This window comes from Humulus lupulus, chromosome 2 (genome assembly GCF_963169125.1).
Source record: "Humulus lupulus chromosome 2, drHumLupu1.1, whole genome shotgun sequence".
NCBI classification, from domain to species: domain Eukaryota; kingdom Viridiplantae; phylum Streptophyta; class Magnoliopsida; order Rosales; family Cannabaceae; genus Humulus; species Humulus lupulus.
This window is the reverse complement of record NC_084794.1, coordinates 224,095,549-224,122,488: the sequence shown is the minus strand read 5'-3', so window position 1 is coordinate 224,122,488 and position 26,940 is coordinate 224,095,549. Positions and strand designations below refer to the sequence as shown.

Genomic DNA, 26,940 nt, shown 5'->3' with positions numbered 1-26,940 from the left:
GCGGGATGTTACGCTCCCCTTGGCCTTGATGGCGGTGACGCCTTCCCTCAGGTCCCTCATGATATTGGCTTACCGAGGGCTGATTTCGTCGACCTCGCGGAGCCCCCCTCTAATCTACCAGGGTCTCAGTTTTTCTCCTTCCCTGCGCCCCCTCCTGCTTCGGCGAGTGGGTCGTCCATCCCTGTCCAACAAGATGCTCCCAGTACGGAGGCGGAGCCTTGGGTGACTAGGATGGCCTCATCTTATGCGCAGCGTTACATTCAAATTGCCTCGGGCCTCCCTGTCTCCGACTGGAGGGGCCTAGGGAATGTGGCTCAACCAGACCTTGGGGACACCCTAAGGCGCGTCGCGGCCTGGGTGAGTTCTTGCACCTTGCGTCCATTAGTATTATGTATAGATGTACATGTGTTTTTCTTTTTGTTACTTATCGCTGACGTCGTTGACTTTCTTGCGCAGATCTACACCGTGTCTCTTCGGTATGTTGGCACGTCCGGCATCCTCTCCGCATCTACTGCTGAGACGGACTGCCTCATAGCCCGGGTCCAGGAGCTCGAAAATGAGCTTAACAAAACCAAGGTCAAGTTGTTAAAGGCCCGGACTAAGTTTTCCAACTTGTTCTCAAAGAGGGAAAAAGCAAAGGCAAGACCAAGGAGCTAAAGGGCAAGGTTAAACGCTTGGAGCGCGAGCTCCAGGAGGTCAAAAACACTGCAGCTGCGTCGCAGTAGAGGGTTTCCCAATTGGAGACCGAAGCCGAGGCCCTTAGGGTCGAACTACAGTCGGCGCATGAGAAGAACGCTTCCTTGGAGGCGGAGAGGGCTTCCTTGGAGGCGGAGAGGGCTTCCTTGGAGGCAGAGAGGGTCACCACCGAGCGCAAGTCTATAGATCGTGCTCTTTACAATGTGTGGAGGCAGGACCCCAACTTCGACTTCTCCTCTTTTGGTGAACAGGCCGTTGCTCGAGCGGCCTTGTGGAGTGCCCACTTTCGGAGGCCTTGAAGTAGTCTTGCTCTTTTTATTTTTTTTACTTTGTAATACCATTATCACTGCTACTTTTCTTTTGGTAACTCTTGTACAATCTCAAGAACTCTTTTTTTTTCTAATGTATAAATACATATGTTGCTGTTTATTTCTTGTTCTATTGCATTTGAGGCCCTTTTAAGCCTGTATGATGGGGTTTGGTCAGTTCCCCTCTTTTATCTACCAGGCTGGAGGTCCTTTGGAGCCCATGCGAGAGGGTTCACTGGGACCTCTTTTGGTGCCTCTTGGTTTCTTCTATAAGGATATTTTGACTCCTTGGGTCCTAGTTATCCTTTTATGTTTTTCTTGCGCGCGCTTATTATTTCTTTGCGAGAAGCGTCCTTCTCGTCGTTATTCATAGTACTATTTTTGCAAGGGTCTCCTTTGGGACCCTTTTTGGCTAGGCGGCTTGGTGGCCGCTCTAGACTTATTATTGTAGTTACCACATAATGGCTAGACTTATTATTGGCTAGACGGCTTGGTGGCCGCTCTAGACTTATTATCATCGTTACCATATATTTTTTTTTTGTATGTCCCTATGGCCTCCCTTGGTGTTCATAAGGGTAGCTAATCCTCGTGATCCCAAGGGATGCCCTGTACGGACTTTGTTTAAGACCCTAGTATAGGGGGTCCCTTTGTTTTTGGGTCACTTCCTCTTAATGGAGGGGCCTTTTTGGGACCCTCTATGTAAAGGGTCCCTTTTTTATTTTTTATTTTTTTAGGGGCCTCCTTTTTAGAAAGGCCGGGGGTCCTCTTGGTAGAGGGTCCTTTTTAGGGGCCTCGTTTTTAGGAGGGCAAGGGGTCCCTTTTTAGGATCCTTCGTCATAGGGCCCTTTTTAGGTTCCCTTTGCTAGCCACCTGTTGTCGCCTCCTATCCTGCCCCCCAAGTGTCTGGTGAAATTTATTTCGGCAGGCACTTTGGCTGATGCCCACGTAGCGAAGGAAAATAATACATCAGGTTGCAAACAGTTTCTCCCATAACATGCAGTTTCATTCAAGACAGTCTCATACAAACAGTTGTAACGGTACATAGGAGATTTTCATAGCAAATAAAATAAAAAGGCTCACACCTACTCAGGAGGTCGTCTAAGCAACCTCTTTGATTCCTCCCTATCCTATTAGGTTAGCATGCAACACTTGTCTTTTTACCATCGGATGTGGGCGCCTTACTGGTAGTACTTCCTCAGGTGCTCCGCGTTCCATGCTCGGGGTATGATGGTGTCGTCCATGCGCGCCAGCTTGTAAGTGTTCGGGGGTATGCACTGAGCAACCTGGTAGGGCCCCTCCCAGTTCGCCCCCAGCACTCCTGCGCCTGGGTCTCGTGTGTTCAGGAGCACCTTCCTTAGCACCAAGTCACCAACTCTGAAAGTACTCTCTCGCACCCTCGAATTGTAGTACCTTGCGGTGCGCTGCTGGTATACTGCCACCCTCATTTGTGCTTTTTCTCTCTTCTCTTCAAGCATGTCTAAGCTTTCAGCCAGGGCTACACGGTTGGCCTCGTCTCCATAAGCATGTACCCTGCGGGACTCAACTCGCACCTCAACCGGGAGCATGGCCTCGCTCCCATAGGCCAAGGAGAATGGGGACTCCCTGGTAGTTGTGCGTAGGGTGGTTCTGTAAGCCCACAGTACATTTGGTAGCTCATCTACCCAGGCTCCCTTCATCTTTTCTAGCTTTGTCTTTAAGTTCTTCTTAAGGACCCTGTTTATGGCCTCCACTTGTCCATTGGCCTGGGGGTGCACAACTGCGGAGAAACTCCTCCTTATACCCCTTTCCCTACAATATTCATCGACAGCTCCCCCCTCGAACTGGGTACCATTGTCAGAAATAATTTTGTAGGGAACTCCATATCTACAAACAACGAATTTGTTGACGAAAGAGGTGATGTGCCTGGCGGTTATCTTCACAAGGGGTTCTGCTTCTACCCACTTAGTCAAATAGTCCACTGCCACCACCGCGTATTTCGCTCCACCCCTGCCTATAGGAAGAGTACCGATCAAGTCTATTCCCCAGATAGTGAAGGGCCAGGGGCTGGTCATGCTGGTCAGTTCATTTGGGGGTCTCCGAGGGTAGTTGGCGTGCCTCTGGCATTTGTCACATTTCGTGGCAAAGTCGTGCGCATCTCTCTCCATGGAGGGCCAGTAGTATCCTTGTCTTATGGCCTTCCTGGCTGTGGAGGGTCCGCTCTCGTGGTTGCTGCACTCTCCCTCATGTATCTCTTGTAACACTTTCAGCACTTCCTCTTCTTCTACACACCGCAGGAGTGGCATTGAGAATCCTCTTTTGTAAAGGACCCCATCTACCAGGGTGTATCTTGCGGCCTTGTACACCAACCTCCGAGACTCGTTTTTGTCTGCAGGCAAGGTTCCTTCTTCCAGGTACCTCTTGATTGGCTCAGTCCATGACTCCCTTGGGACACTAATCATATGCACGTCCGCGCCTTCGATGCTGGGCTTGGGTAAGTACTCCACGGGTATTGACTCCAAGATGTCACCATCCTTGGTAGACGCCAGCTTTGCGAGTGCATCGGCATGGGTATTCTTTTCTCTGGGGATTTGCTCTATATTATATGCCACCAACCGTCCCAGATAGCCCTTCACCTTCTCCAAGTAGGCTGCCATATTGGGTCCTCTCGCCTGGTATTCCCCCTTCATACTAGCGACCCCTCCTGGAGTCGGGAACTTGACTACCAAGTGATATATTGAAGTTATGGATTTCAATTCTCTTAGGGAGGGTCTCCCCAATACCGCGTTGAAAGCTGATGCACAATCTACTACAGCAAAGTTAGACATGACTGTGGTCTGCCGGGGTTGCTCCCCCATGGTAAGTGTCAATTCGATCATTCCAAGGGGTTGTAGTGAGTCCCTTGTGAATCCGTATAGGGATGACTGGCAGGGCTTCAGATGACGAATGCCCAGTCCCATATTTTCCAAAGCAGGGCGATATAGGATGTCTACCGAGCTCCCGTTGTCCACTAGGACTCGATGTACGCGCATATTTTCCAATTGAACTGCCAACACCAACGGATTATTGTGGGGAAAGTGTACCCCCGCGCATCTTCCTCTGTGAATGTTATCGAGTCGTTTTCCCCCTTGAAACTTTTTGGGGGTCGTTGTTCTAAACTCATGACGCAGGGGGGCGGACATCGCCGAACCTCTCTTGCATATCTATCTCGCCCCTTTCGAGAGTCCCCTCCAAATCCTAGACCCCCGAAAATGGTTCGGACCTCCCCCTGTATTTCTGGGGCTTGCTCTCGTGCCTGGGGTGTCGTAGGCGTGTCCTCTGGCTTTTGCCTTTCCTTCCTGACATAGCAGCCCAGGTGTCCCCAGCGGATGAGCTCCTCAATTTCTTCCTTCAAATCGATACACTCTGCCGTAGTGTGACCGATGTCCTTGTGGTACTGGCAGTATCTACTGGGGTCCCTTTTGGACCGATCCTTTCTCATTGGTGGGGGCTTTTTGAAGGGAACTCGATCTTCGTTGGTGATGTAAATATGCTCCCTGGTATCTGTGAGGTTCGTATAGTAAGTATAAGTTGTTTGCCTATGATCACTCCCTCGTTTGGTTTTCCTCTGTTCGTCATCTCTTGACCCATTGTATGTCCTTTTCTTCTTTGCTACATTCGATCCGTCATTGGTTGGGGGCTTCACGTGGGGCTCCTCCTTCCCCGCCTTTAAGTTTGCGTGGCCATCCTCCACGCGGATGTACTTCTGCGCTCTCTCATAGAAATCATCTAAGTCGGTGACTTCCCTCTTCAACATGTTGTCCCACAACTTACTTCCTGGGAGTACTCCAGCGGTAATGGCCATTTTTAACTCTCTGCGAGTTAGGCTCCCCACTTTCGCGGCCTCCATATTAAACTGGTGAATGTAGCTCTTCAGGCTCTCATTCTCTCCTTGCTTCACGTTGGCCAGGCTGGTACCTGGCATCGTGTAGTCCCGCACGGCATGGTGTTGTTGGAGGAATTCGTCAGAAAACTGCTGCCAGGATCTGATGAACCCCGGCCTTAATCTTTTAAACCATTTGTAGGCGGGTCCTTTCAGAGTAACAGCGAAGCAATGACACCTGGCACCACTTCCAAACCCCTCAGTTTCATCAGATCATTAAAGGCGTCCAGGTGGTATTTTGGATCCGTCTTCCCTTCGTAGGGGGTCATATTGGGCTCCTTAAAGTTGGCAGGGAGCCGGATCGCCTGAATTTCTCTCACAAAGGGCGACTCATGGTCGAAGTCCTCCTCAAAGGCCTGGCCGCCTGATGCGGTGACGATCTTGCTCCGCAGGCTCCTCATCTTCTTGTCCAGGTCTTGCCTCCTCTTGCTGAGAGTGTCCCTCAAAGCGGATGGGCTAAGATCCGCCTTTCCCTTGCCTTCTCGAGGCGCCACAGGGGGCGTGGTCCCTTTGCCCGCCCTCTTCTTATTGAGCTCCTCCCGCAAGTTTGAGGGTGCTCTTTTAGAGGTGACCTCGTCCTCATTGCGAGGGGCATCATTGGTCCTCAGCGCTGGCTTCTGGGCCTGCTTAGGCGGTTCAGGGTGATCACGTTGCTTCGTTTGGGGGGTGTTACTGGTTGAATGTCGGGTTCTCCCATCATCTACCGGTACACTGGTCTCCACCCCATCCTTTCCCTTCTCCTTCCTCTTATGCAAGGTCACGCTCGACTTACCCTGCAGCAGGCCGTTCAGGACCTCTTGCATGTTTTCCAAGGTGGTTTCCAACCTTTGGTTCTTTCGGTGGAGCTCACGTATCTCCTCTTCATAGAACCGAGACTTCAAACTCGAGCTCACGAAATGGACCCGGGGATGCTTATCATGCCTACGGGTTGAGGGGCCCAGATCCTGCCGGCCGGAGTTCGGTGCCTGCGGTGGTTTTGGAGGAGGGAACTCGTTAGCGTTTACCGGTGGTGCTCTCGGAGGGCTTCCTCCAGGTGGAGCGGCTGGTGACGAGGCCACCCTATCACCTCCGTAAACCTCGGGGTCTTTCGGGGGCTCCCCGTCTCTGGGTGGAGGAGCGTCCTTCATGGAGGCCTTCAGCTGGACTCCGTTCAGGTGGACCTCTACCTCCCGTGGCTCCCTCAGTCGCTTTGAATGTCTTGGCATCTTCTTCTTGCCGGAAACAATGGTGGAACAGTAGCTTGAAACTAACGTTCCCACAGACGGCGCCAAACTGTTGACGGTGAGAACTCGTCAACTAAGTTGAGTTGGAAGAAGTTATCAAGTCAGGATCGTCAATAAAAAAGCTATAGAAATCAAAACAATAACACAAGAATTATGACAGAATAACAATGGAGAAATCAATCAATCTTTCATTAACTCTCAAGCCTTTGCTACAGTAAAACTTCCAACCCCCTTTCAGGTGGTCTTAGAGTTCATTTTATAGTAGGCTCTAATGGCCTTAGGTACATAGTGGTCCAGGAGACCATGGGGTACATAAGTACTATGTCAGGGGAGTAGCTTCAGAGGTTGTGGTCGTACATCCAGCACAAGAGCAGATGTCAGGAGAATGCCTCCAATACTTGTCTGTACCCATATCTGATGATTGGTGGCAGGCGTAGTGGCGCAGGAGGTAGTGGTGTCGGCTCTGACCTTTGGTCGTAGACGTAAGGACCATGACTCTTACCCCAGCAGTCTCACTGGCACTGGTATCCGTACTCAGTGCTAGGTCGTACAAGTATGTCCCATTCGACTCGTACTGGAGCCTCTAAGCATAGGGGTCTCAAGGTGTAAGGAATGGGACCCTGGGTATGTGTTATGGTCCTGGCGTGAAGTGGAGATCTTGGATCCTTGGCACGAGATGCCTGAAGCCTTCCGAGATCACTCACGAGTCTGTTTGATAGGCATGTGGCCTTGACGGATGTCTAAGGATGCGTAGCGAGACGCCCTCCTAGCGACCCCCTTGGTGGTGCGGCTCCCTTGGTGGCGCAGCTCTCTGGCTGTTCATGTGGCCCTCCTCCTCACGCGTGGCCAGGGGCGAGATGGCGAGGCGGGGCCACGGGCGAGGCCACTCCGGGGCTCGGGCCTAGATGGCGAGGCGGGGCCACGGGCGAGGCCACTCCGGGGCGAGGCCACTTGAGCCAAGATGCCGAGGTGGGGCCACGAGCGAGGCCACTCCGGAGCGAGGCCACTTGAGCCAAGATGGCGAGGCGGGGCCACGGGCGAGGCCACTCCGGGGCGTGGGCCTAGATGGCGAGGCCACTCCGGGGCGCGGGCCTAGATGGCGAGGCCACTTGAGCCAAGATGGCGAGGCGGGGCCACGGGCGAGGTGCATGGGCGAGATAGGCCTCGCGTATGGCCGAGGTGCAGGTGCGTGAGGGGCCTCGCGTATGGCCGAGGTGAGATGCATGGGCGAGATGGGCCTCGCGAGGCTACTGAGCCTTGGCTCCTATGCCTTGCCAATGTGGGCCACCTGGCATCGACTCCACGGGGAACGAACCCAGACTCGTGTCGTGATGGTGCGATGGCTTCCCAAGACGACGGTGGCCCAAGGGCCTTGCCTCGGCCTCATATTTTCTCTTGATGAGATTATGAGCATCAACAAGTATGCAGTAACATATTGATCCCCTTGTTGCAAGCCATGGATATTATTACGGAGCTAAAAAATTCTTGGCATGTTGCCATGATTGAAACGCTCATGGAGTTTTTTCCACATAGTGGAGCATTACTAAGAAACATTATACTGTGAGCAATATCTTTTGAAACAGAATGTAAGAGTCATGACATTACCATATTGTTGCATCAATTCCATGAGGCATGGAGGGGATTGTCTTCATTTGGTTGAGGAAAAGTTCCATAGATTAAAGGCAGCTTGTTCTTTTCGCCGAGGGAAACAATAATGCCTCTTCTCCAAGATTGAAAATTTGGGCCAGTCAAGATTGGGAAACAATGACATAACTGGGGTAATCTCCGGAGTAGAAAAAATATGGACTAGGGTTTTCGGGGTGAACAGGACGATCATGATTTTCAAGAGGAGAAAATCGATTTGCAGCCAAGGTATTTGTGTCCAGATCTAGAGTTTAGGTGCTCGGGGCTGTGGTTCCATGATTGGAAATTCTATTGCGAGGAGCATTCTGGATCTGGAACTTCTGGGCTGGGATCGGAGATGACATCCGCGATATGGGCAAAGCTTCTGGTTCTTTGACGGGCCATGAGAACCTTGGAGTTCATGGAGTTATTTTTTCTAATACCATAACGGTCCTTGTGAAAGAGAAGAGAGAAGTGGGGTTTGAAACAACAATGAGAAAAGTTTCCCTTATTGAATTAGTGAAAAGAATACAAAAGGTCCTCTTATAGACTGAGTTATCCTTAGATACATATAACAGAAAGACTAACTAAATTAACTAATGTAAACTATGTTTAACATTATAGTAATTACTAAAATAAGTCCTAATAGTAAAATGGCATTTTTTTTAGTAACTTTTTTGCAAAACTTCATTCTTGATGTACTCCACACCCTATTGAATAAACTTGATATTTTATTGTGCACACTCAATACCCTTTGAAAAGATTACTTTACAAAAAATTATAAAAGTAAAAACTATTTTGCTAAATCACATTAAATATATATATATATATATTTCACCAATTACTCTTTAAATTTTATAATAACATAGTGCTCAGATGTTACTAAGAAACGAATTATCGTTTGATAACTTGTTGCATGTGTTTTTTTTCTTCTAAATGAATGTTAATGTGATAATATGTAAAATCTAACATTTGTTTTATTATAAATTTCTAATGTTTCTTATGATATTTCCAATGCTATATATTATTCCATCAAACATCTAACATAACATATGATTTTTTTTTAAATAAATAAAAATAATCCCAAGTTTTGAATCCTTTTCATAGGTTATTTTATTTATATTATATATTTATTTTTAAATATTATTGTATTGTATATATATGTCATGTAGCCATGTAAATATATATATCTATACGTTATGTTTAGATATCTTATATGTAGAGATTATTGATATAAATATTTATATATATTATATAATTATAATTCATTCTATTATATATATATTTAAAAATAGTGAACCAGTTTTTATTAAAATTATAGACAATGTTTACAACTTTAAAACTAAGAAAACGTGCATTACATGTTGCTTCTACTATATATATATAATTATCGGTTCTATGCTTAATTTAAAACTTAAAATAGAATTTTAAATTTTAAAAAAAATTATTTGAATTCATTTATGTTAAATTTAAAATTTAAATTACAAACAAATAAGAAACTAAAATAAATAAAGTCTGTTCAAATTAATTAAATACATAAAGTAACAAAAAGCCACTTTTTAAACATTTATAGTGACACACAGTTTTTTTAACATTTTTACTATTCATCGTTTTTTTTTCTTTCACTTTTACGAACTCTCATCTTCGGCTCCGGTGGTGCTTGTAGGTTTTTATTGATCAAATCAGAGATTATACGCAGCGGAACAACAATCAAATTGTTAATTTAATCGCATAAGATTTCTAGATATACTTCTTCACATACATATAATATATATATATATTGAATCAAAGACATGAATAAAAAAATTACCTCAGGTCCTTCCTTGCTACTATATTTTTGTATGGCTAAATCCTTGAGATCTCACACCAAGATCTTCCAAAATGTTCTCAGCACACAAAGAACGAGTGTGGGCTCGCTATACAAACAATAGGCAAAAAACTATTTATCAGATGTTCTCAACACATGAGATCTGATAAAGTTTGGACCTAGGTTTTGTAAAGAACAGTGACTTTTGTTTATGTCACTGTTCTCTAGATATTTTTCTATCCCTGAAAAGTTACGTTCTGAAAAACTGATATCCTATATTTAATATATCCAATATATTAAAATAAAATCTTAGTTATTTTAAACAATTTGAAAATAACTAATCACTTATCAGATTTTTGTTTAAATAATAATATTTTAATCAAATTACAATATCTCATTATTTATTTAATATTTAAATAACTAAAATTGTGGAACCTAGAAACTGATCACAGTCTCTTATGCATGTAGCACAGTGACTATTCATTGTGCTACACGTGTACCACATGCCAGTGATGGCATGTGATTTTTCCCAATTTTTATTATTATTTAAATACCAAAAATCCCAAAAATAAATTAATTCAAAATTAATTATATTTTTGTTAAATCAAATAATTAATTGACTACACATAATAAAACAATAATTATGTTTCATACATAGAAAAATATTTTACTTATCACATAAGTCATTTTTGCCCATTTTTGTATTTACCTTTGTCAGTGATTGTTTGAGCCATTTCGGGGACCATGGACCTATAACATTAAGCTCCAATAAATAAACTAAATAATTAAAATCTTTAATTATAATTGTTAATTTATTAATTCTGATATTACTCCACTATAAATTTAGAAGCACTCTTTATGTTATAGATATACTTTTACAGAAATCATTTCTTAAGGCGTCCATTGATATAACCATCTTACAATAGTTCAACCCTCTAATTAATTAGTTCATAAATTAGAATGGAAGAATTACCATTTTACCCTTCTAATTTACTTCTTATTCCTTAAGTACCATTAATTCACTAGTGAATAATTAATCTATAATCTAATTATAGATTTGAGCTCAAAATCATTCAGTTCCAGAATTAACCCGTAAGGGAACTAATATACGATCCGTTAGGAAAGATTATATTCCGTATTGTTGATACATGTTCCCAGCCATCCATGATATTAAATCTCCAAAACAAAAGTCATTAGCCTCATTCTTTGAAGAGACCTTAACGAATGAATCAAAAGATTTAATAAACATGAATAGGAGTTCATGAACACTCAAGATATAGGTTGATCTATAAATGATCATGAGTTATGATATGAATTATAAGTCTTTATTGTTAAATGGTTTTTGGATAAAGACTTTAATTCATATTGGTCCATTTCATATATAATCATATTATATAAAGCACATTTACCGAGATGTCTTTCCACATCAATAATCCGAATCTAGATTATTTGTATCATTATGATACTCAGTAAACCGTACTTACAACTCTAATTAAATAATTCCATAACTTTAATTTGTTGTTGTTGACTATTTTTATTCAATCATGTGATCTTAATTCTCTCGTACTAATACAAGATCACATCCTCAATAATGAATATAAAATTTTTCTGATATTTACAAAATTATTCAAACAATAATTGAACAATCTAAATATAACAATAATAATAAACCATTGTATTTATTTATTCACAAAAAAACAAATGTCTTTACATGCTTTTAGGACACACTCCTAACAATCTCCCACTTGTACTTAAAGCAAGTGAGGCATTTCTCTCAATCCCATATTACGTACATGACCCTCGAATTGCTTTGCTGGAAGCGTCTTCGTGAACGGGTCTGCCAGGTTGTGTTCTGATGCGATTTTCAGAATGGTCACATCTCCTCTATGTACGATTTCTCTGACTAAGTGGTATTTGTGCTCTATATGCTTTCCCCTCTTGTGGCTTCTTGGTTCTTTAGAATTGGCCACTGCTCCACTGTTGTCACAGTAAAGAACAAGTGGTTTCTCCACTTCTGGAACTACTTCCAAATCTGTGTAGAACTTTTTCAGCCAAACTGCTTCCTTAGCTGCTTCACAAGCTACTATGTATTCAGCTTCCATGGTTGAATCAGCTATACTGGATTTCTTAATGCTTCTCCAGACAACTGCTCCACCACCAAGAGTGAATACTAACCCAGAAGTAGACTTTCTACTATCCTTGTCAGATTGAAAATCTGAGTCAGTGTATCCAGTAGGTTCGAGGTCACTACCCGAATATACTAGCATATAGTCTCTCGTTCTCCTAAGATACTTGAGAATATGTTTCACCGCAATCCAGTGTTCCAAAACTGGATTTGATTGATAACGACTGACAATCCCTACTGCATAACATATGTCAGGTCTAGTACATAACATTGCATACATTAGGCTCCCTACTGCTGATGCATAGGGATACTTTCTCATGTCCTCTTGCTCTTGTGGTGTCTTTCGACACTGATCTTTGCAAAGAGTAATTCCATGTCTGGTCGGAAATTGACCCTTTTTGGAATTCTCCATAGAGAATCTTTCAAGCACTTTATCAATATAATTTCCTTGTGAAAGTGCTAGGAGCTTGTTCTTTCTATCTCTTAGAATTTTAATGCCTAGAACATAGCTCGCTTCTCCCAAATCTTTCATTTGGAATTCGTCAGCCAACCATTTCTTTACATTTTATAATGTCTCTACATCATTCCCAATGAGTAGGATATCATCAACATAAAGAACTAAGAAAACCACAATCTTTCCTTTGATGTATTTATAAACACATGCTTTGTCAACATTTTGTTCGAAACCACATGTTTTAATAGTTTCAACAAATGTTAAGTTCCAAGATCTTGATGCTTGTTTCAATCCATATATGGATTTCAACAACTTGCATACCTTTTGATCTTGATCCTTCTTTATAAACCCTTATGGTTGTTCCATTTAAATGGTTTCATCAAGGTGGCCATTCAGAAAGGTTGTCTTGACGTCCATTTGTCATATCTCATAATCATAGATGGCAGCTATGGATAAAAGTATGCGAATGGATTTAAGCATGGCCACAGGAGAAAATGTTTCTTCAATGTCCACACCCTCTCTCTGTGTGTAGCCTTTGGCCACAAGCCTTGCTTTATAGGTCTCTACCTTTCCATTTGCACCCCTTTTCTTCTTGTAGATCCATTTGCATCCAATGGCATTAACATTGTCAGGAAGATCTACAAGTTCCCAGACTTAATTGGAATACATTGATTCCACTTCTTGATTCATGGCATCTTGCCACTTATCAACATCAGGGTCTTCCATTGCTTCTTTAAAATTCAATGGATCGTCCTTTTCAGTATCTAATACAAGAACGTGTGCCTCATGTTCATAGCGAATAGGTTGTCTCATAATCCTCCCACTATGACGTTGCACTGGTTTTTCCTTTTTAGGAATTGTGGTTTCTTCGGTTGTTTTATCATTAATTACTGCTGGTGACTTTGCGACTTTATTTGAGACCATCTCCTCTAGTACAACCTTACTGCGTGGTTTGTGGTTATTAACATAGTCATATTCAAGAAAAGTTGCATTTGTCAATACAAATGTTTTATTTTCTTTTGGACTATAGAAAATTCTGCCTCTAGTCTCTTTGGAATATCCCACAAACATACACACTTCAGAGCGCGTTTCCAACTTCCCGGTCTTCCTTTTAAGCACGTATGCATGACACCCCCAAATTCTAAAATGGTGTAAAATAAGTTTACAACCATTCCATAATTCTATGGATGTCTTTTGGATAGACTTAGGTGGAACATCATTCAATGTGTATTGAACACATTGAATCGTATAGCCCCTGAATGATAGTGGTAATGATGAGAAACTCATCATTCATCTAACCATATCTAATAATGTTCTATTCTAACTTTCTGTAACATCATTTTACTGTGTTGTTTCAGGTGTAGTGAGTTAGAATTGAATGCCATGCTCATGTTGATGGTTCTTGAATTCACAGTCCAAGTACTCTCTTCCTCGATCAGATCGAAGTGCTTTTTAGTGATTTACCTAATTGCTTTTTAGCCTTTGCTTGAAATTCTTTGAACTTTCCAAAAGTCTCAGATTTTCTTTGCATTAAGTATAGGTAACCATATCTCGAATAATCGTCAATGAAAGTGACGAAATATTCACAACCACCTCTTGCTTGTACATTAAGTGGATTGCAACATCCATATGTACTAGCTGAACTGGTTCTGTGGCTCTTGAACCTTTAGCAGAGAAAGGTCTCTTGGTCATTTTGCCTTCTAGACATGATTTTTAAATAGGGAGAGATCTAATAGATGGTTCTCTTAAAGGACTATCCTTTACAAGCCTATTTATTCCGTCTAGACCAATATGGCCCAATCTCAAGTGCTACAGATATTTTTCACTATCAGAATCAGTTTAATAGATTTAGGACTAGGTGTTTTTAAATAATTTAAAATTATAAAAATTTGTCATTCATTATAAGTATGTAAACTTTGTTTATCCCAAAGCATTTGCATAACAAGTAAATAGATAATTTCTTTAAATAATAACTACTTTATTAATAAAAGAAATAAATGTTATGCAAAAATAGAAATAAGTTTCCAAACATTAATAATCAAAATTACTAACAATAAACAAAATTTCTAGACTGTAGTATTCTTTGTTTAAAGAAATCTAAAATTTCTAAAACAAAATAAAGAAATTTAAATTGTTCAACTAACAATAAAATTACTAAATAAAAAAATACTGCTCTCCAACTTCTCCAGCTCCTTACTTGCTACCAAAATCCTTATCAGTCTCATCCTCCTTTTCAGGGTTCTGATTCTGCAAAAGGAAAGACAAAAGAAAAATAGATTAGTGGCATATATTTTTAAATCTACTATCCAAAAATTTGAATCTTATTTTCATAGTGTTTGAATCTACTATTCATAGTTGAAAAAATATATGTAAATCTTATTTACCTTTTTCGTTTGATATAAACGATGACACTCAGCATAGACTTCCTCTGTCATTGCTCACCACATCTCATGTGCTGAGTCATAGTGTATATATTTTTCCTTTGTTTCGTCAGGCATGGTTGAAAGCATGCAATCAAGTGCCAACCGATCGGATTTCAGCCAATTTTCATATTTTTCTTCTACTTCATAGCTAGTAGCCAGAGGTGGTTCTGTTGGAGGTTTTTCACAGACAGTTGACATCATCTTCTTATAAGAAAAAATAGTCAACATCCCTCGAAACCAGTGTTGCATATTTTTAGGTTCAAAAACCAAGGATTTGAGAAAGGCATCGGTGTGTAATTCACCAATAGACATTTTTGCTGGCAATAAATACAAATAATATTATTATATTTAGAAAAATAAATATCAAAGTTTTCAGAAATTATACGTGATGCATGAGCACAATTAAAACACATAAAATAAAGATTAATTTCCACAATAAAATTTTCTAACAATTAAAGTGCCGCCTTAGGGTCGGTCAAATTAATTTTAGAGAATTTATAAGACATTCTTATCTTTATTGTTTAAAACTTAAAATAACTCTTTATTTTTTCTTTTAAATATTAAAGTACCGCTTAGGTTGGTCAAGTTATGATTATCCACTGCACGAGCTTAATCATAACTTTGTGAGTGTAACCCATTATTTCGGAGTTCATGATTTAACTTACAACATGCCGCCTTAGGGTCGGTCAAGCCTAAAATACATCATTAGTTCCTATCTATGTAAGAAATACAACCTTGCTATTGATATGTCTAGACACCTTCCTTAGGGGGACGAAAACAAAGCCGTCGCGAGGCGATATTCATATCTCACAGTGTTATATTAATAATGGAGACCATGGGTTATGTTTGAGATATCAACCCTCTCCCACTCACTATTTTGAAAATAAGTGTTTTTAACCTAATTAATTCCAAATTAATTATAACATCTTTAAACCTTATGAACATAATTAAAATTGGAAAGAAAGCGAGTTTCTAGGTCCATATCCAATTTTAAATTACCAATCATGTTCATCTAAACTTTACTAAAAACACTTTTTTTTTTAAAATTGGTTTAAAGAAATTAAGTCATAAAGACTTAAAATTTGGTGTGATATTTTACCAAGTTTTCAAAAAAGAAACTAAGTAATTTACATGCAATTGATTTCGCAAAACAATTCATATAAACACATAGGACAATCCTAAAAATTATGTTTCTACTAATGAGATACATGATTATGACTGTGGGTTTTTATGTATGGCATACAATGCATGAACATGTTATCAATCACATGAAAATAATTATTTAAATAAATAAATAAACAATAAATGTTGAACCGGGTGCTTTTGGGTATTTCTAATTTTACAACCACTTTATAAAATTAAAAAAAATAAAATAAAACCATCTTGATCTCCATCGGGCTTCTTTACTTTACTGTCGGTAGGATATGTGTCGTTGTTGGTCCAGAATAATAATAAGAAAATAATTTTCTAATTATTTTGATTAATTAAAACAAACTTTTAAATAATCATTATTTTTATTTTTATTTTTAATTAAAACTACTTTTAATTAAAATTAGAAACTGAAATAATTAAATAAAATCTGTTATATTTAAAATTTAAATTTTGAAATTAGATTTTTTAAAAAAATGTTTGTTAGGATAACAAAATTATCACATTATTTAAATATTAAATTTCTAATAAATAGGATATTTAACATTTAAAAATTAAAAAAAATAACAGAATAATTTCATAAATTAAAAAAAATTATGGACCAGGAGGACGGGGACACGTGGCGTCAAACGGAGCTGCAGGGGCCGGGTTGTACGGAACCGTACGGACCCGTCCGTACAGTCCGTACAACGTCCCAGCAGCGGCTCGGAGGTCGGCCTCGGAGGAGCGGTGACTGAATTCTGAATCCCGGGCTCTGTTCCAAATTTTGTGTGATTGGAATTACAATTTTTTGGTGTCAAAAACCAAATAAAATTACATAAATCCTATTCCCTTTAATGGCTTACACAATGATCTAATCATAAACAAACCCTAACCCAAAAACACCTTACAATTAACGATTCAACATTCTCATGCATTCAATCACATTAAGCCATCCATTCATTCATCAAAATAAATAAATGCATAAAAGTAAACCCACACAGATTCAATATATATATATATGTGAAGATGGTTTTGGTACCATTTGTAGGTTTTTATTGATCAAATCAGAGATTATACGCAGCGGAACAACAATCAAATTGTTAATTTAATCCCATAAGATTTCTAGATCTACTTCTTCACATGCATATATATATATTGAATCAAAGACATGAATAGAAAAATTACCTCAGGTCCTTCCTTGCTGCTATCTTTTTGTATGGCTAAATCCTTGAGATCTCACACCAAGATCTTCCAAAATGTTCTCAGCACAGAAAGAACGAGTGTGGGCTTGCTATACAAACAATAGGAAAAAAACTATTTATCAGATGTTCTCAACACATGAGATTTGATAAAGTTTGGACCTAGGTTTTGTGAAGAACAGTGACTTTTGTTTATGTCACTGTTCTCTTTCTCTGAGAGAGATTTCTAGATATTTTTCTATCCCTAAAAAGTTACGTTCTCAAAAACTGATATCCTATATTTAATATATCCAATATATTAAAATAAAATCTTAGTTATTTTAAACAATTTGAAAATAACTAATTAGTTATCAAATTTTTATTTAAATAATAATATTTTAATCAAATTACAATATCTCATTATTTATTTAATATTTAAATAACTAAAATTGTGGAACCTAGAAACTGATCATAGTCTCTTATGCATGTAGCACAGTGACTGTTCACTGTGCTACACGTGTACCACATGCCAGTGATGGCATGTGATTTTTCCCAATTTTTATTATTATTTAAATACCAAAAATCCCAAAAATAAATTAATTCAAAATTAATTATATTTTTGTTAAATCAAATAATTAATTAATTACACATAATTAAACAATAATTATGTTTGATACATAGAAAAATATTTTACTTATCACATAAGTCCTTTTTGCCCATTTTTGTACTTACCTTTGTCAGTGATTGTTTGAGCCATTTCGGGGACCATGGACCTATAACATTAAGCTCCAATAAATAAAGTAAATAATTAAACTCTTTAATTATAATAGTTAATTTATTAATTATAATATTACTCCACTATAAATTCAGAATTGCACTCTTTATGTTATAGATATACTTTTACATAAATATTTTCTTAAGGCGTCCATTGATATAGCCATCTTACAATAGTTCAACCCTCTAATTAATTAGTTCATAAATTAGAATGGAAGAATTACCATTTTACCTTTCTAATTTACTTCTTATTCCTTAAGTACCATTAATTCACTAGTGAATAATTAATCTATAATCTAATTATAGATTTGAGCTCAAAATCATTCAGTTCTAGAATTAACCCTTAAGGGAACTAATATACAATCTGTTAGGAAAGATTAGATTCCGTATTGTTGATACATGTTCCCAGCCATCCATGATATTAAATCTCCAAAACAAAAGTCATTAGCCTCATTCCTTGAAGAGACCTTAACGAATGAATCAAAAGTTTTAATAGACATGAACACTCAAGATTTAGGTTGATCTATAAATGATCATCAGTTATGATATGAATTATAAGTTTTTATTGTTAAATGGTTTTTGGATAAAGACTTTAATTCATATCGGTCCATGTCATATATAATCATATTATATAATGCACCTTTACCGAGATATCTTTCCACATCAATAATCTGAATCTAGATTATTTGTATCATTATGATACTCAGTAAACCGTACTTACAACTCCAATTAAAGAATTCCTTAACTTTAATTTATTGTTGTTGACTATTTTTATTCATTCATGTGATCTTAATTCTCTCGTACTAATACAAGATCACATCCTCAATAAAGAATGTAGAATTTTTCTGATATTTACAAAATTATTTAAACAATAATTTAACAATCTAAATATTACAATAATAATAATCCATTGTATTTATTTATTCACAGAAAAAAAATGTACTTACATGATTTTAGGACACACTCCTAAAAGTGCTCTCGCAGGTGTGAAGTCGACAAGGCTGTGTGGGTGCTGGTGGAGGGGCTCGCGCGAAGGGACTCTCGACCGGTGGTTACGACGAAGAGTGGGAGAGGCTCGGCGTCGGAATCAACATTTTGGGTGTTGGGTCTGTTGCTTCGCGACTAGGAACTCGGAGGCTGGTTTTGCACGCAGTAAGGATGGGTGCTTGGGGATCTAACAACTTGGAGCTGAGATGGGGAGAGGCGAGGGGTCCTAGGCTTGCACAGAGGTCTGGGTCGGGTTGGCTTGCACAGGTGGAATCGCACCTGTGATGTGCATGGGCGACAGACCTCAGAGCTTGGACGGGGTCGCGAATCACAGGGGTGCTCGGAGCTTGGGACGGGGTGCATCTGGGCTCGATTTTGGGGCTTGGGGGAGGATGAGGCTAGGGGTTCTGGGTTCAAGGTTTGTTGGGCAGTGAGGGTTGGTTGCAAGTTCTGGGGTTTTTTTTCAATGTTGTTGTTGTGAGGTTGTTTTTAAGTGTAATGTGTTGCATTGTGTTGTTGTGGGGTTGTTGTTTTTGTGTTGTTTAGATTTTATGTATAGTTGTTTTTATGTTGGTTTTTAGTTATTTAAGTTTATATATAGGTATTATGTTGTTGTGTTGATGTCAATTTGTTGTTTAATTGTTTTCATATATATTTTGATTTTAAAAAAAAAACATGTTAACATGCAGCGAGTTAATGTTTAGTTGTTTCATTGACACCATATTTTTGTAAATATAAAAATTAATAAAACGTATTTTCTGAAAAACTTAAGGTAGTATTTTTGAAGAAAAAAAAAATCAAGGACCGTAAAAAAGTTAAAATAATACAAAAGAAGTATATTTTAAAAAAAAAAACCCTTAATTAAATGCCCAATAATACCAACCAAAGTTAAAAATCTAAAGATTTGTCAAGAGTAGTCAAGCAATCAACCACCTAAGACAACACAAAATTAGAAAAATAAATAAATAATAATGAGAAAAATTAATCTATTAAACTTAAAAAAAAATTAATCACGCAAAAAATAAAAACTTCAAAGAAATTAAAATATTATGTTATAGAACTTGTATAGTATTCAAATCAATGCTATGAACCATAGAGCAATAATACCAAATAAGACTTCAAAAGCATAATAAGATCACTTGTGTATAGTTCTTAGAGAATACAAAATATGAGCTTGGGCGACCAAGTTTTATTTTATTTTTTAGGATTTTTACCGGTGAAAATACCCAATGTTTATACGTTGTTCCACTTTTACACCCAATCTTTATTTTTCGCGGTGAATATACCCAAACCCACATGAACTGTGTCTCCGTCACTACTTAAACCCTAACAGCGTTAAAAACGCTTACGTGGCCAATTGCGTGTACAAACCCAGACACATATGCTTTAAAATATTAACTGCAAATAAAAAAAAAAGTTTCCCAACTTAAACAGGGGATGCTTTCTTTATACCCACATTTCATGTAGAAAAAGCAAACCCGCATTCAAAGTTTTTTTCTGAAACTAATTTCTTGAGACTACGAAGATCACAGAGGATGACGACGAAGACTGAGGACGAAGAACCCCCTGCTTTTTACCATTTCAGATTGAGGATGACGACGAAGCAGGAGGAGGAACTGGAACAAAATGCCCATGCTTCGGACTGAGGACGAAGAACCCCATGGATATGGTAAGCCCCTGACTGTGTTGTGCATGTACTTTTGTGGGATATTCTTTGTTTTGTTTGGGTAATGTGCTTTGTCGTATATCACATGAGTTTGTCCATTTTCCCACTAACTTTCTTTGTATTTTTTTATTATCTGATATGCTAGATCTGTGTGGGGGCCATTTTACTGTGGCAATGCACCATGGAGGAAATTTCTTCACTCCATTCGGCAACAAAAGGTATCATGGAGGTAAATTTTCTTTTTTTGACTGGAATCACACTGATTACTTCAGTAGATATGAGTTGGATTGGATGGTGCAATGCTTAGGGTATAAATTTCCTGTGGGTTTTTTGTGGAAGCCTAAGGAGAAGCATTTGAATTTTGCTGAAATGGTAATTGGTGATAAACAAGTGATTGAAATGGTTGAAGATATGATGAGGAGAAAGTATAGACAAGTGGATATTTTTGTGGTCCAACAAGAAAGAACTTTGGAGTTGGAATGGAGTAAGGAGAAAGATGTTATTCCTTATATCCCAGAACTTTCGAAGAAGACGGTGTGCACTATAGAAGAGTTGCCTGATGATACAACTATCCCAGCAGATGTAGTGGTCAACCCATTATCAGATGATGAAGATCCTTGGGTTGATCACAATGAAATTAGATATGAGGATGGTCCTGGAGTTGTAGACATTGACTCTGTGAACTCTGAAGATGAGGAAAATGAAGATGATGAGGACCCTTTTTTTGTTGTCAATATGCCAGAGGAATGGACACAATCTAGTTGTGTCATTGAAGACTTGCCTGATGATGCAGATGTATTTGTCGATGTGGTTGTCAATCCAAAACTCAATTGTGCTACAGAAGAGGCCCAAGTTAGAGAAGAGGTCGAATATGAGTATGAGTATAATGATTTTGACCCAAGTCAACATGATGAAGCTGATGTTGGTGAGAATATTCAGAGTGAAGGTGATGTTGGTGAAGGGGGTCTAGAGAGTCAGCATGATGAAGCTGCTGTTAATGAGAATGGGAAAAATGAAGGTGAAGGTAATGAAGAGTCTGAATTTGTTATGGAGGAGGAGGAGTACATGCAGAATGAGGGTGAGGCAGAAGAGATGTTTGCTAATGCTAATCCTGCAACATGGTGGCATTCAGTTACAGAAGGTTGTAGCCAAGCTGATCCAAATGATGATGAAGGTGCTTATGTTAGTGAGGAAGACCTACAAAGTTTGTCTAGTTCAGATGAGGATGGCAATGCCAGGAGGAGAAAAAGATCCAACAACCAATTCAATCATGAAACAAACATGGATAACTTCATATTTAAATTAGGCATGCTTTTTGCTACCGTGGACCAATTTAGGACTGCATTGAAGGAGCATTTTATTAAGATTAACATGGAGTATGTTTGGCTGGCCAATGACCAAAGGAGGGTAAGGGCAAAATGCAAGAGTGGAGGTAGCAATTGGGTCATTTATGCAAGAGTCCAACTGTCAGACAAGTGCTCATTCAGGGTAAATACATTGGTGGATAGGCACAGGTGTGGATTGGTTTTCAACAACAAACATGCAACCTCCAATTGGCTTGCAAAGCATTATCTTGAACAGTTCAGAATAAACCCAAACTTAACTTACACATGTTTCATGCAGCTAACAACACGTACTCAGTTTTCAAGAACAACAAGGTCAACTTTCTACAGAGCAAATAATTATGCAAAAGTGATGTTAGAAGGGACTATAAGGGAACAATATGCCATACTGGAAGATTATTGCAAGCAACTGTTAGAGACAAATCCTAGGAGCACATCAATATTGAAAACCAGAATGCAGGATGGAAAGAGGTTATTTGAAATGGTGTATATATGTCTTAAAGCTTGTAAAGATGGATGCCCCTTATCTGCTTGGATGGTTGTTTTATAAAAGGATATTGCAAAGGAATGTTATTAGCTGCAATTGGCATTGATGCAGCAAATGCCATGTTTCCAGTGGCTTATGCTGTAGTGGAGAAGGAGTACACAGGCAGCTGGACATGGTTTTTAAATTTATTAAAGGAGGATTTGAAGATTGATGAACCAGAGAGAATAACAATGATTTCAGATAGGCAAAAGGGCTTAGAAAAGGCATTAAGTAATGTATTTCAAGGTTCGGAAGTGAGATTCTGTGTGAGACATATGCATACCAATTTCAAGAAGCAATTCCCTGGACTCTTACTTAAGCAAATGATGTGGGCTGGAAAAAAAGGATGAATGAAATTAAGCAAGAGAATGTCAAGGAATATGAATGGCTGATGAAAAAAAACCCAGAAGAATGGACCAAGTCTCATTTCATGGAGCATGTGAAATGTGACATTCTTATTAATAACCTCTGTGAAAGTTTCAACAATGTCATTCTTGATGCCAGAGACAAATCTATTATCACTCTGCTAGAAAATATTAGGTATTGGATGGTGAGTTTGTTCTACAATAGAAGAAGGAGTGTCTCTAAGTGGGTGCATCATGTTTCCAAAAGAATTATGGACATCATTGAGAAAAGCAAGAATGTTACTAAGCATTGTTTCCCTATGCTTGCTGGAGGTGGTAAGTTCCAGGTAAATTTATTGCAAAGCATCAATGCTTAGTCATTTGTTGTGAACTTGGAAACGAAAACATGCACATGTAGGCTATTCCAATTGTCTGGCATACCATGTGGGCATGCTTTAGCTGTTATCTGGTTTTCAAACCTAGATCCAGTGGGATTCATAGATGACTACTTGTAAAGAACGCCCTAGACTAATACTTACAAAATATTCACATAACATAGCTTATAAAAGAATACAATCCATTATTAAAGTCTCAGGGGGACTTATTTAAAATCATGCAAGTTGGCGCCATAAGTTTAAAATAAAACATAGGTTTTTATGCAAAGTTCAAAGAAAACCAATTAAGTTAAATAACAGAGTCCCACTGATAATTTAGGAAAAAGTCCCTTAAAACAAAACATAATTTAAATGGCGTTCTACGTTGATCGTTTTATCGTCCATAGGATTGCCCCACGCCATACACCCCATGATGAAGAACTCCTCACGTCACCACGCGTGCCATAGAGAAATCCTATTTGCTACCTGGAAGGAAAGTAAGGGGGTGAGCTAAGAGCCCAGTAAGGAAGTACAAGCAAATAAGCAAGTAAGAAAAACAACAAACAACCAAACACTAACGTTCATCTAGAACATCATGGTATATCATAACATAATCGTAACATTTCATCATATCATAACATAAATGTGACATATCAACATATCATAACATAAATGTGACATATCCACATATCATAACATAAATGTGACATATCAACATATCATAACATAAATGTGACATATCATCATATCACAATCATACAGTATACATGATGAGCATGGAACGCTAGTTGTCCATGTCACCCTATGAGGTAAACAGGAGATCACTGGTCCTTGAATAACCTCGGTGCGTCCGCCCTAGGAGTCACGTCTCAATGTCCTTAGTAACTCGTTCGATGTATCTAACATCGAAATCTGTTTGATGTATCTAACATCGTATTCTGTTTGATGTATCTAACATCCATACACATATCACATTCAACAGATCATCACATTAAGGCATTCATAATTTCATAACAGTTCATTCATATAACAACCTTACCATTCATAGCATAAAATCATAAAATCTATCTAACTTCCTTAGCTCAGGTCCAAGCTAAGAATTTCACAATCTTTTCAACGAGCCTATACCATAATCAAAATAACGTTTCTTAGGTTCATAAAATTACTATTTTGCCCTTCCATACAACTCATGTGTGCATGGGCCATGCACTCATGAATACAGTTACACTAAAACATGCAATTATCGCCAAAAGAATAATGCCCGTTCTACCCATTTTACTAACATGATTGCTTTATAAAAATTACATAGTTGAATAATAATCATGATTTTGGACGTAAAAGTTGATTTGCATGTAACATGCATACGTGGGAATGTTGCGTAATAAAGACGTTTTCAAAAACGATAATTCTACATTTCTTGCTTTTATTGTTTGAAAATCAATAGCCATATTACATGCTTTATTTTTCTTTAAAATTTCTAAGTTGATTAAATTTCTCAAAAATTTATTTTATTTTAGCTCAAAATAAAATATGTGACATTTTCATTAAATAAATATTAATTTATCAAGAATTAACCAACAAGCTTGGATTTATTTAAAATACCTATTTTAACATGTTTCTTTAGAAAAATATATTTTATTATTGTGTTACAAAAATGATGTGAAAAATATATTTTAAGTGTGGAAAAATACATTTTGATTAAATTTATTTAAGACTTAGTTTTTAAGTAGTAAAAACCCATATGTGACAATTTAATAACAATTGTTAACCTTTTTTTAAAACAAACTTTCAGCCACTATTTATTTTATTCAAAAATCACAAATAAATAGAGTTTAAATATTTTTCTCAATCAAAATAAAGAAAAATCATTATTTATCAAAATATGCATTCATACCATTAAAATATCATTTTTCAATATTACCATAACTTAGGAAAAATAATTTATTCCAAAAATTAATCAAATTCATTTTTAGTGAAACTTACTTCACATTTTATTACAAAATTCCAGCAACTATTTTTATCATTAAAATCACGATATTAAATTTTATAAACTCATATTTTCTCAAAATTCAATAAAAATTCTGTAGGAAATTAATTGGGTAAAATATCATAACATGAAACTTAAAATCCTCTTTTAATTTCATAAAAATTTACACATTCATTAAGAACATTGTTTATGCATGCAATCTCATCTTTTTATCAACTTTTACCCAATTATTTTGAAAAAAACAGCAAGCTTAATTCTTTGTAAAACTCAACTTTTGTCTAAAAAAATTACATAATCATTCATGCCTAAGATCTCATTATGCTCTTATAATATGCATGATTCTAATATCACTAACATAATCACTTGAATCCTTTTAAACCATTTGTTGCAATTCCATGAAAGCCAACAAAACTTTTTCAATAAAAATAGCATATAGTAAATTTATACCATATTCACATATGCCTTATTTTAACCTAGCATATTTCTATCATTATTTTCATGCATCTCATAATTTAATCATTCAAAATATAACATGCATCTAACAAAATTTCATGATCAAAATATCAAGATTACCACTTGTTCTCTTACCCATATATCAAAGGTCCTAAAACATGGATCAAATATTTTGTAAATCACACAACATATCAAGAACACCCTTGGGTGTACCTAGGCCGAAATCACCTTACAAGTGTTCATAGATTATAACAATTTTTTTATGCATAGCAAAATCAACATCACAACCCTTAAACACAAATCATGCCCTCACAAAAATCCAAATCCTATACATCAATCCTACCCAAAATCAACCATTAGCACCATTAGCAAAACCTCATATACAACCCACCAAAAACATTATAAGGCTAAGGAAAAGACCATTACCTCTCTTGATTGTAGAATCAAGAACACAAAAGATCAATACCACAAACTCCACACCCTTGTTCAAGCCTAGGGTTTTTATGGGAAAGCCACCATGAAGAGAAGGAAAGACCCAAACACACACAAGAAAAAATAACACAATCAAAATCATATTATCAAATAAAAAGATTATGTAAAAGAGAAAACAAGAAGACATACTCTAGGGGGGTTCCTCTTCACTTTCTTCTTCCTTCTTCCTTTCTTTCTTTCTTCCTCTCTCTCTCTCTCTCTCTCTCTCTCTAGGTCACGGCAGCCACACACACACACAAGAGCAATGGCTCTTCTCTCCTTTCTTAGCCCCTTTATCACAAATCCTCTCATAAAGTCTCCCCAAACAATATTAAGGTAAGTTTCCATTTCTCTTTTATTTTCCTTGATTTTTCTTTATTTCAAAAAGATACAAAGGGATAAGATATGATCATGCCTATCCCCAAATGATCATGGTCTTCAAGTCTTGATTTTTTTTTCACCATTTTAAGGAAATATTCCATTCCCACTAGGTCACACGCCCACTCCTCATTTCCCTTTTCTTTTCTTCTTTTTTTTTTTATAAATAAATTACTCAATTAAATCTAAAATAAGGAAACCTAAAATGTGTAGAAAATCTACACATGTGCACCATGCTACCATGCACTAGCACACACTAAATTACTAGGGTGCATTACTATCTATCATGCACCTTAGTGCATTCCACCATAGCTCACATAAATACCTCATTTGTCACACTTAAATAAAATGTAACACAAATAGTAAGATAACATGTTACACAATTAATCACTTATTAAATTAATTAACCAAAACATTTCTAACAATTAAATAAAATAACAAACAATCAAATAAAACAAATAAACAATTAAATAAAATAACAACACTTAAATAAAACAATTCATCACACTTAACATTTAAATCAAATAAAGCACAAAATTTAAATAATCTAAAAAAAAAAATTTTGGTGCACTACACTACTACAAGAGGCAAGCATATGAAGCCACTTATGCGACACCAATCGAACCAATGCCTAGCCCAGATAAGTGGCCTGACACTAGTCTGAATCCGATACACCCTCCAACAGAGACAATTTTACCTGGAAGGCCTAAAAAGTCTAGAAACAAAGAGGCAGATTAACCACCACCTACTACTGCAACAAAGGCTAGGAGA

The 26,940-nt window shown here is 37.9% G+C and overlaps 1 long non-coding RNA gene across 1 annotated transcript; it reads right to left on the bottom strand.

The window, feature by feature from the left end:
• Positions 1–23,139: 23,139 nt before the first annotated feature.
• Positions 23,140–26,723, bottom strand: LOC133816547 (uncharacterized). The gene is made up of 3 exons (XR_009885322.1): positions 25,942–26,723; positions 25,747–25,812; positions 23,140–23,366 (listed from the first exon to the last, which is right to left on the bottom strand). It is a non-coding gene; the product is annotated as an uncharacterized LOC133816547 (long non-coding RNA).
• Positions 26,724–26,940: the final 217 nt, after the last annotated feature.